The 10,662-nt window shown below is 30.8% G+C and overlaps 1 long non-coding RNA gene across 5 annotated transcripts; it reads left to right on the forward strand.

The window, feature by feature from the left end:
- The first annotated feature begins 380 nt into the window (after positions 1-380).
- On the forward strand, positions 381-5,037 carry LOC145806299 (uncharacterized). Of its 5 annotated transcripts, XR_014349243.1 has the most exons (7): positions 381-658; positions 2,297-3,485; positions 3,833-3,949; positions 4,100-4,175; positions 4,327-4,389; positions 4,490-4,537; positions 4,676-5,037. It is a non-coding gene; the product is annotated as an uncharacterized LOC145806299 (long non-coding RNA). The 5 variants fall into 5 exon arrangements; XR_014349244.1 differs by having other exon boundaries at positions 2,297-3,949; positions 4,327-4,371; XR_014349247.1 differs by having other exon boundaries at positions 2,297-3,949; positions 4,100-4,171.
- Positions 5,038-10,662: the final 5,625 nt, after the last annotated feature.

Consider the following 10,662-nt stretch of genomic DNA (forward strand, 5'->3'; position numbering starts at 1 on the left):
ATTTTCAAAAAGAAAAAGGAAAAATTCAATTGTTTTTGGCCCAAAAAGGTAAGCATTGGACCAGACAAGCCTAACCTCACACCTGGTCCAAGCCCAGCCCGCCCGGATAGTGGCGTGTGTGTGTGTTTTGGGTCCAATGGGTTGAGTGCCCCTTGTGGCCTACCCCAAGATCCAAACTCAAAGCTTATAAACCCATACAATCACTACAAGAAATCAGGGATTTAACGGCGTTTAATTAAACGTCACGTTTTCTAATTTTTAACGGCGTTTTATAATCGCCGCATATTTTTTTAACCAAAACAATACCGTTTTCTAATTGAAGGCGTTTAAAAGCGCCTCCAAATGCGGTAGATACATGGACTCCTCTTTGAAACCCTTATTTTTTAATCTGAGCCCTTTCTCTCTCTTATACGCACACATCTTTCTTATACGCATACATCTCTTTCTCTCTCTCTCTCACTCTTAGCGACAAAGAAGATGGAGGAGATAACTCTAGGAAGAAGCTTCGTCTCTCGAAAGATCAATCGACTGTTCTTGAAGAGAGCTTCAAAGAACATAAGCTCCATCAGCTGTTCAGAGTGATTTCGAAGATTCAAATTGATTTCGAGATTCAGAGCGATTTCGAAGCTCTGTCGCCACCATCATCTGCACTGGCAAGGTAGCAAGCTCCACCGTCTCTATTTCTCTCTCTAGATCTCTCTCTCTCTAGATCTATGAAATCAGTGTTTTGAAGCCATTCTTACTTGATCCTCAAGCTCAAATGGCTGCGAATAGTCTACTTTGTTTCTGAACTGTAATCGGTTCTCTCTTTCTCTCTCTCTCTCTCTCACTCTATTTCTTTCAAATTTTACTGCATGTATAACATTTTTATACATCAATATGTGTGTTTGTTGAATTGTTGGTTACTTCTAGAGATAATGAGTCGTAACATTTGTACTTGACAACTCGGTTTTCACAATATTTGACTGCAAGTGCATATTTAGAAGTGTAGCAAAAATGTTAGTTGAGTTGTGTGAAAAGGCATGGTGTTGATTTGGTGATGGTATTTGTGCCTAATGGATAAATTTTTTGAGGAATAGTTAGTGGATGAATGCAGCAAACAGCTTAGGCACTGGTCTCTTAAGTTCTATTAGTGGATGAGATTTGTGGATGTATAATAACAATGGTCCTTTTTTAGACTGATTTTATTTCAATAACGGTGCCCAGAGAATAATGTATAAACCATGCTTTGCAATACACAACACAAGATTGATTTTTGGGTTGAGGAAGTTTCACAATGTTTTAGTCAATGAGAGGCTTAAGCTCAACTACTGTTTTTTTTGGCATGCCTGTTACCTTGATTGTGTAGTTAACATTTCATATGAGATAGTACATTAGAAAACCAATTCATGAATTAGGTAAGAAAGGTTTTATAAAGGGACCCTAAAATATCAGCTCGTATATGAGTATGGAATGAAAATAGATTTGTTTTGTGGCATTTGATGCTCAATGTGATGGTGAAAGAATTTGTCAACAAAATTAAGTTTTACCACTATTGATAGTTCAAAATGGGAAAGTAGTTTATTAACTAAATCCTTATGCATATTTTAGTCTTTGTAGCATGTAATATAATGTTTTGTTTGTACATTGATTTTATGTAGTTACGATTTTACAAGATATTATTAGGCTATCAACACTTCTGTTTGTGATCATATCCATTATTCTAATTTTGATTAGATGAAAGCGATCATATCCACAATTCTAATTTTTGATTAAATTGTATTTTTAAAATGATGATAAAAATGTTTTTATGGTATTTTTTAAGCATTGCAGCATAATGAGTTAGTTATCTTATCAAAAAACTTAAAAGCAGTTCAATAAAATTACATTTGAAAAGATTTGTAACTATTGTTTGGCAACTGCTATTTGAGCTACAATTTTTTGTGCAATTAAGTGCCCATCAACACCTGTGCATATTAATGCTATTAAATCAGATAAATACCACTATATGTCGGCATTTTTCCTCCGATGGGACTATAATTGGCTACCATCATATTCTTATTCTTTAATCACTTTAGAAATTTTCTGAAATTCTGTACCTCTTTAACTGTCCATATGTTCTAGAGGTAGGTTCATTACTGAATTGCTTGATTTTCTATCTCTTTTATTTTTCTTGGGGGATGGGAGGAATATAGTAGCAGTTTCTCTTAGTTCCATAATTTCTATTATTGAATTGTGCAATTCGTTTTTCCACATGTTAGTTTGTGACCTGCAACTGCAAATGAGTTGACTGATTATCTTTTTGTTGACTTTTTAGGTTCATCCATAAGGGAAATACGTTGTTGATATCGATAAGAGCATAGATATAACAAAGCTCACACCATCAACCGGAGTTGCCCTTCGTAATGACAGCTATGTGCTTCACTTGGGCCATTTTCTTTTTTACCTTATTGTCATCCTTTCCAAATTCGTTCCCTTGCTGGTGCATTTAGGGGCTATGACTGTACATGAGTAAACCATCCTAGCTAGTTTTTTCTTTCATACTCTGTTAAGTTCTTGCGAATGAGTTATTTTTTTCCTTTTATGTGTGTGGTTTTATTTCTTGTCATGCTAATTATTCGTCTCAACATCATATTTTAGATATACATAATGCATGTTGTAGTGAGAATGGGTTAAAGAGCATGGCTGGCATTCTAATCTTCCTAACCAAAGTTCGTTTTAAATTGCAAGTAGTAGCTGCTTTCACCGTGCTTTAGAAGCACTTCTTGTTTTCATCTGTTTGATTCTAAATTATGGGTAATGCTCTTTCAATCTCTCCCTGCTTATTGATGAGCAACCTTGACATTATGCAATGAATATTTTTGGGTATATGTTGGCCATCTATTTTAAATGTCCATTTGCTCTGCTTCTTGGTTTTCTGGAGATTATGTTTCATGTATCTTGTCTTTGCCATGCTTACCTTAAAATCTTATTAATCTTGTTTTTTTAAAAGGGTTTGCAGAAACAGGACATCTTTTGATCTTCAAATAAATATGTGTAAACTGTGCAGATGAGTTTGTATGAAGATCTTGTAGCAGCTTTCAAAGTGAACTGGGATTTATTTCTAATTTGAAATGATCCAGTCCCTTTTGAATGGGCCATTTGTTTGATATCTATCCAATTTCTTAATATATGTTATAAAATGGACTAAATTGACCCAATTTAATAAATTAATGGATGAAATTGGTAAAATTGAAACTACATGACTAGATTGGAACTAGAGATATATCACAGGTATAATTGATTTATTTTTTATTTATAAATTGTCCATTATACGTTTTTGTTGAACATCTCCATATGACATCATCTGTTTCGGGCTGTTCATGATGTTGCCACATCATTTTGACATGATTGGTAATTTGATTCTCTTTGTTTTCAGCGATTACCAACTGTTGAAAACTACACCAAATTCCAACTATAGAATTTAAGCTCCAAATCTATTTGCAGTATGGTTCACTTGCACAGCTGTAATTTCCTATTTTCTCTCTTTTATAAAAGCTGGTCAGGTCCGGTATCTCTTCATATTTACTGTGTACTTGCAAATTCATATGGAGCTAAATTTTAAGCATATGTAGTTGGAAGCATGTTGGATGCACACACATTGAGAATTATTAATATTTTTTTTTCTGTCTTTACATATTGTGAGTGCTCAATGTATGCATTGAGGTTTGAGGGGACTTTTCTATAACCATATGAAGATAGAAGAAATTGGATCTCCAAAAAACTATTTGAATCTGATATAAAGACTCTTCAGAACTTCAGTTTCAGGTTGTCGACTGCCTAGTTGTTTTTGACATTTGTGCAAATCTTTCAGATGGAAGAACTGATGAAGAACCAGATTTTTGCTACACATGCAATTGCTGCTGCAGGTTCAGTCACATTAGGCACTGCCCTCACTTACCCTCTTGATACTATCAAAGTCCTTATACAGGTTCGAAGTTTGAAACCAACCTTTGTCTGCATTTGTATGCTCATATGTGTGTGCGTATGCATGTTGGTGTTGATTTTGGAACTGTTTGTTTGCATATGACTATCTGTTTCTAATATTGATGCATTTTTGTTGTGGTGGAGAAAATAACAGGTAGGGTCAGTTTCTAATAAACAGTTGACTATAGCTCAGGTTCTTGATAGAGTTAAAACTTTATCTGGAAATGTAGGTAATTCAATTAACTTATTGTTTTGCTTGAGCTTCCATTAGTGCAATGAGTCATGTAGATAAGGTTAACAGCTACATGTGAGCTTAAGTTATTTATGATTCTTGTTTATTACTGCTAGTTAAATGAATATTCTTTTCAATGAACATTGTAGGTTTGTGCAGTGGTTTTGGGTGGTTAATGTTGGGAAGGATTTTAGGTGCTGGCGCTTGCTTTGGTACTTATGAAATTTTGACAGCTTTTTATAAAGCTATATTCTTTATTCTATGCGCAGTTAGAAGTTATTGTGTTTGTTCTTAATATTATTCTATGTGCAGTTAGCAGAGGTGCCTGGGAATGTTGATATGGTTATCTTCCCAAATTATGTGAGTGAATTGGTTTTCTTTTAAATAATTTTTTAGTACTTAATACTATGAATTTATACTATTGTTATCTGGTAAGTAGTAGATTGTGTTGATTTCACCTTTCATATATAATTCTGATGTAACTTTAATTCCCTACAGCATTCTATTTTCTGAATCTGATCTGCGCAAGCATCTGAATCATTGAAGAGAGTTGCAACAGCGGTTTTGGCAACTCATGACTGAATTGAAGAGTGCACATCAGATCTCATTTTATTTTTTCAATGATCTTTCAGATATCTCTTTGACTGCGCCAATAGAAAAACCCCAAATTTTTTTTCTTGGTAGATGCTTTCATGGTACTTGTATGTATAATTAGTTTGAATTGCATCTTTTGTGCTGATCTGTTTTGTAATAACTTTCAACTTACCACTAGGCACTAGTTTAACTTTATTTCATCTTGGAATGGAAATATTGTTGCATATTGAGAAGCATGAATTGATCCAGTATTATGTTTGCCTAAATTTACTCAATATATTTAATATTTTTCATCTTTATTATAGATATTTTTTTTAATTAAATCTTACAGAATTAGCATAATTTAAAAAAAAAAAAAACAAATGAAGCTATAATGGTGTTTTTAAACACCACAATAGAATAATGTCAACGGTTATATTTTTAAAATAGAAAAGATCTATCACGGCGTTTTTAAAACGTCTCTAAATGTGGCGTGACGTCATTGTATTGTTATGCAGCACATTTAGCGGCATTTTAAAAAACGCCGCCTATACTAATATAGCGACGTTTTTAAAGCGTCATAAAGTTACAGCGATAGCTACATCTTCGACGTTTGGTACGAAACGTCACAAAAATAATTAGCGGCATTTTTTATAGTTATAGCGGTGTTTTTTAAATGCCACTAAAAGTCTATTTTTCAGCAGAGAATGTTAGCCTAACCAAGTAATGTGGGACAAACTTTCCTTGCTTCAATTTGAAAAACCTACCAAAACACCATTTTCATGGAGCTTACTATGGCATCAATTTTTCGTTCACCCGATAATGGTTTTGAACAACCAAATCTACTACGTGAATCACAACGCAACATAGAACACGTTACTACTAATACCCGCCAACCTCGTCGCATGGGTTCTATTTAAAAAATAAATCAAAGTTTAAGAAAAAAACTATTTTTTCCAAAACCATTCTTACAGATTTTCTGTTAAATTCACACAAATAAATATAACCATATCAATATCACTTATAATACTCAATTATTATTTTTTATTAACCAATATTCCATATCTGCAATCTCTATCTTTAAATGAAAATAAAAGAACACTACATATATAATATAAGGACAATATTCCTTAATTTTTGTGTATATTGTTTGTTTCTTCAACTAATAATAATAGTGTGTAATAGTTTGACGAAAGATCACACTATTTGATGTCCTGGAGAGATAGCATAGCACAAATGCAAATAAATAAGCTTGCAATCAATATTAACAATATTAATGTGATTGTACCTAGGTACAACTAACACGATACTTTACAACTTAGAGGAAGGAGGGAGCGAGCGATTGACTTGGGACTTAAAGTGAACTTATTAATATAATATCTTTTAGTGGTTATGTCAAAATACATGACAAAATTAAGGTTGGGTTTGGTAGAATTTTAAAATTATGATTTGAGAATAGAATTATATTTTGAGTTTGTGAGTTTTGAAATTATGATTTAAAAAGAGAAAATTTGTTTAAGTTTTGAAAAAAAAAATTGAATTGAGTTTTGAATTTTTAATATGACATATGAAATGAAAAAATTTGTCTGGTTATGAGTTTTGAAAAGAGGCTTTAAAACTTAATTAAAAAATATATAACTCATAACCAGACACAAAACTCAAAACTCTATAAAATTCTATTTAAAATTCACAACCAAACTCCATTTAAAAATGTAATTCAAAAAAATAATTTATCATTTTGGTCTAAATTTTTTTTTTGTATGTTTAAAAATATCAAAAACAATATAATTTTTTTTTCGTAGATAACAAGTGGTCATTGGCAATTGCAAAAATAAATAAATAAATAATTTACACTGTTCCAAAATTCAAAAACTCTTTTGGTTTTCAGAACGGAGAAAACGAAACAGAATGAAGAAGACGAAACGTGAAAGAGAAATATGTTTTAAGAACTCCATCCAAATGTGAAAGGGAAATACGTTTTGAAATGTGTCGTGGAATCACATGGACAAAACTCCATCCAAATGGAGGGTGAAAACGGAGGGGTGGAATCACATTTTCAAAGTTGCATCAAACACAGACTAAAATTTTACAAGATTTATTCAAAAAATCATTTCTAGTGACTTGTTATTTCACATTTTAAAGAAAATTATTTATAAACATAAATTTTATGCTCAAAATCCAATTACAATGAATGGAAATGAAGATCGAAATCATTTTGTATAAATTTTTTTTTGCTTGTTTATCATTATTATTTGCCAAATTACAATATTGTCAAACATTGTGTTAGATATGATATAATGTTAGGCAATTGTCAAAATTTGACAAAACTTTTTTTTATCTCTGTATCTCTCATAATGGGTCTTACAAATAGCATTTTTATTTGATATTTTTCACAAATAAAAAATAAATGAAAAAATTGACATTTGCACAATTGGAATAGAGTTGCCAAATCAAAACATTTTGAAACTATAACATGCCAAAAATTTGAAAAAAAAAAAATTAGTGTAGATTTGGAAAAAAAAAAAAAAAAATTACACATAAGTCGTAAAATTGATGAATATTAATAATTATAATTAATTCTAAATTTCTCATGTATCTGTAAATATTTTTTTTTAAAATTCACCTGATTGTAATTCTTACAAAAAAATAAACATATATTGATAAGTGACACATGAAGTTTTCATTAAATAAAAAATTATTTTGCAGTTATTTAATGTTATGTTTCCCTGTTTGTTTCTTTCATTCGGAAAACATGGACCAATGGAGTAGCAGCCTGCATGTAAAAAAAGGTTTTTGGTCAAAAGGACATTTAATTTTGGTCGCATGATCTTAATTTGTTCTGGCTTTCTCTTTTTCGCGGCCTAGCTAGATACGTGTTGTTGGTGTTTATCTCTCATCTCACATGCCACCCAACATGGGCTTCTCCTCTCTCCTCTTTCCTTTCTCCCCTCTCTGATGTAATAATGGTTTGACCGGTCCAGCGTGGCCTCGCCCATCCGGGTCTAGGTCCAGACCGGTTCAAGCGGGTCTTGCAGACTTCCTTCTTTTTAGTAGGCTGGGTTGGGCCACTTTATAGGCCAAAAATGCAGCCCAAGGCCTAAGTCCAAGCCCAAGCCCATTCATAATAGGACTTGGGCCACGGGCTGGGCTTAGTCGGGCATTTATTTAATTTTTTAATATTTTTTATTATATATATTAAGAATAAAAAAAAAAAAAAAAATTATACCAAAGTATTTTAGTTAAGATTAATGAGATATTTTATTTGATTATGTTTTATGGTGATATTTAAATTTAATTATGTTTGACTTATATTTTTTTAATTATGAATTTATAACTAAAAAAGTATGCAGTTATGTAATTTTTTTCTTTTGAAATGAATAATTTTATATATATGAAAATGAAACTTTTAATGTTACAATATTAAATTATTTATATAACATTTATTAAATCAATAATTTTTATTTCAAAATGAAATAAAATATTAAAAAAATTGATATTATTAAATAAAATAGGTGTACGCTATTGATAATGGTAGAGCAATTACATCACTATAGGTCAAGTACATTCCAACAAGGTTGGCACCTACTAGCCTACTCCACCTCAATAATCTAATACAAGAAAAAAAAAAAAGGCAATGAAATGAAATGAAATAAAATAGTAAAAAACAAATTGTTGATCATTCATTGGTGGGGACAGACATTTCAGTCGCATTGCCCGAGGATATGTCATCCAAATCATTTTGAATTCGCTCATTTTCGCTATAATTTTGTCTTCTTATAAGCGCATGCATATGATCTTTGGATATCATCAGTGTTTCAATCATTTGGGATGAAAGCCTGCTTCGGTAATCGCTCAGCACCCGCCCACCTGCACTAAAAGTTGTTTCTGAAGTAACTGTAGAACTAGGAATGGTTAGTATATCACGGGCCATCTATGAAATCACATGCCAAATAGTTTCATTTTGTTTCCACCATTCCAAAATGTCAAAATCATTAAAATCATCCACTGACAGGTTTTCCAAATAACGTTGTAGTTCAAAACTACTTACACTTGTATGTTGAGATATTCTTCTACTTTTTATTGTTGAAAAAACACTTAATTTCCTACCTCGAGATAAGACTGCTAGTGTAGTATGTGTAGATGTATTTGTTGATGCAGCTGTCCTGTATTCTTCAAATAATTTGTTGCATGTTTGCATAATAGGGGCAAACTGTGTTTGATCAACGAAAAGACACTCTAAAAATTCTTATAAACCAATTTCTTTACATCTAGAATCAATTATTATGGCTAAACCTAATAGGTGAGGCAAAGGATCAAAATATTTATAAATTTTTTTCTTTCATTGAAGTAATAATGGTTACATAATATTCATTACTCATATATTTTACGAAAACTTTAATTATTTCTGCTAGTATATGTAAAACAAATGGTGAAATAAGAATATATGTATAAGAAAATAATTTTGTTGAAGTATCGAAAACTTTTAAAAAATAATTATATAAGGCTACTTGGCACCGATTAAATTCTGTGGGAGTCAATACTCCTTATATTGATGTTGTTGCAAAAAATAAATCTACTTCTCTTCTTTGTTTACAAGCTATTTTTAACATATTATATGTTGAATTTCATCTACTATCTACATCTAAAATTAATTTTCTGAATGACATATTTTCTCCTTGATAAATTTTTCTATATTTCAAAATTCGATTATCAGAAGACATAATAGTAATAACTGCATTTTTTATTACAAGTACAGAAGTTTCGCATACATGCATGGCTTCTTTAACAATCCAATTCAAAAACATGAAATAAATCACCATCAACAAGTAATTTTAAAGTTGATTTTAAATGGGTTAGAGTTTGATTGTAGTATGTAGCATAATCTAAACTAATCGTAAATATTTTATTTTGTAAAGCCCATTCATATAATACATTTTTTCATTTCTACACCAAGCAAATAACCAGTGTATGGAAGTTCAACTAATTTAAATAAAATAATTCTTTTATTTAATTTCCAATCATTATCAATAAAATATGCAGTGATATATTGATATTCAAAACCATTATTTGATTATAGATCAGATGTTAAACAAACTCTTCCATTCAAATTTTTAAAGATGTCAAATAATTCACTTTTAACATCCTCAAATTTCTTTAAAATCCGGTTTCTAGTATTATTTCTTGAAAAACTTTGATATTGCGGTGCAAAACTTTTGTGAATCATTTCAGTAAAATCAGAACATTCACTAGTAGTAAAAGGTTGCTCCTTTTTAATAATATAATTAACTACAAAATTTTATGCACGTATAGGATCATATGAAATTGTTTGCAAATTACCAGTTGAGGAAGCCCCTAATTGCATTTGACTTCAAATATCAGGTTGTTGACTTTGTAAATGTTTATTAACATGCCTTTTTAGATGACTAGTACTCCTTGCAGATGCAGTACTAAGTAAATGTGCACAATATTAACATTTTGCTTTAAATATAATTGTACCATCAGGATATTTATAGATATTTTTTCAAAATATTCCCAAACATTACTACTTTAGCTCCTCGATGATGATCTAATTGTTGAAAGAGGGATATTAGAAGGAGAATCAACATATTCATGTTGTGTAGTATATGTATCAATATTGACATAAACATTAGGAATATTATGATTTATAGTAATGTAAGTAAAACAATATATAAGAATTAACAATTAACTTAAATAATGTGTAAATACAATCCAATCAGTAAAAAATAATAATTAATATATGTGCACAAATAATGAATGAAAAAAAATGAGTGGCTAATAAATTTAATTAAACTAATTAATGTTACCGACTGACGAATGCAATATAGAAATTAGTTTCTTTTGATAAAAGTTTCTTGTTGCACAATTGCAATTGTCACATAGGGATGGCACTT

This window comes from Camellia sinensis, chromosome 1 (assembly GCF_055761805.1).
Source record: "Camellia sinensis isolate YWXY chromosome 1, ASM5576180v1, whole genome shotgun sequence".
NCBI classification, from domain to species: domain Eukaryota; kingdom Viridiplantae; phylum Streptophyta; class Magnoliopsida; order Ericales; family Theaceae; genus Camellia; species Camellia sinensis.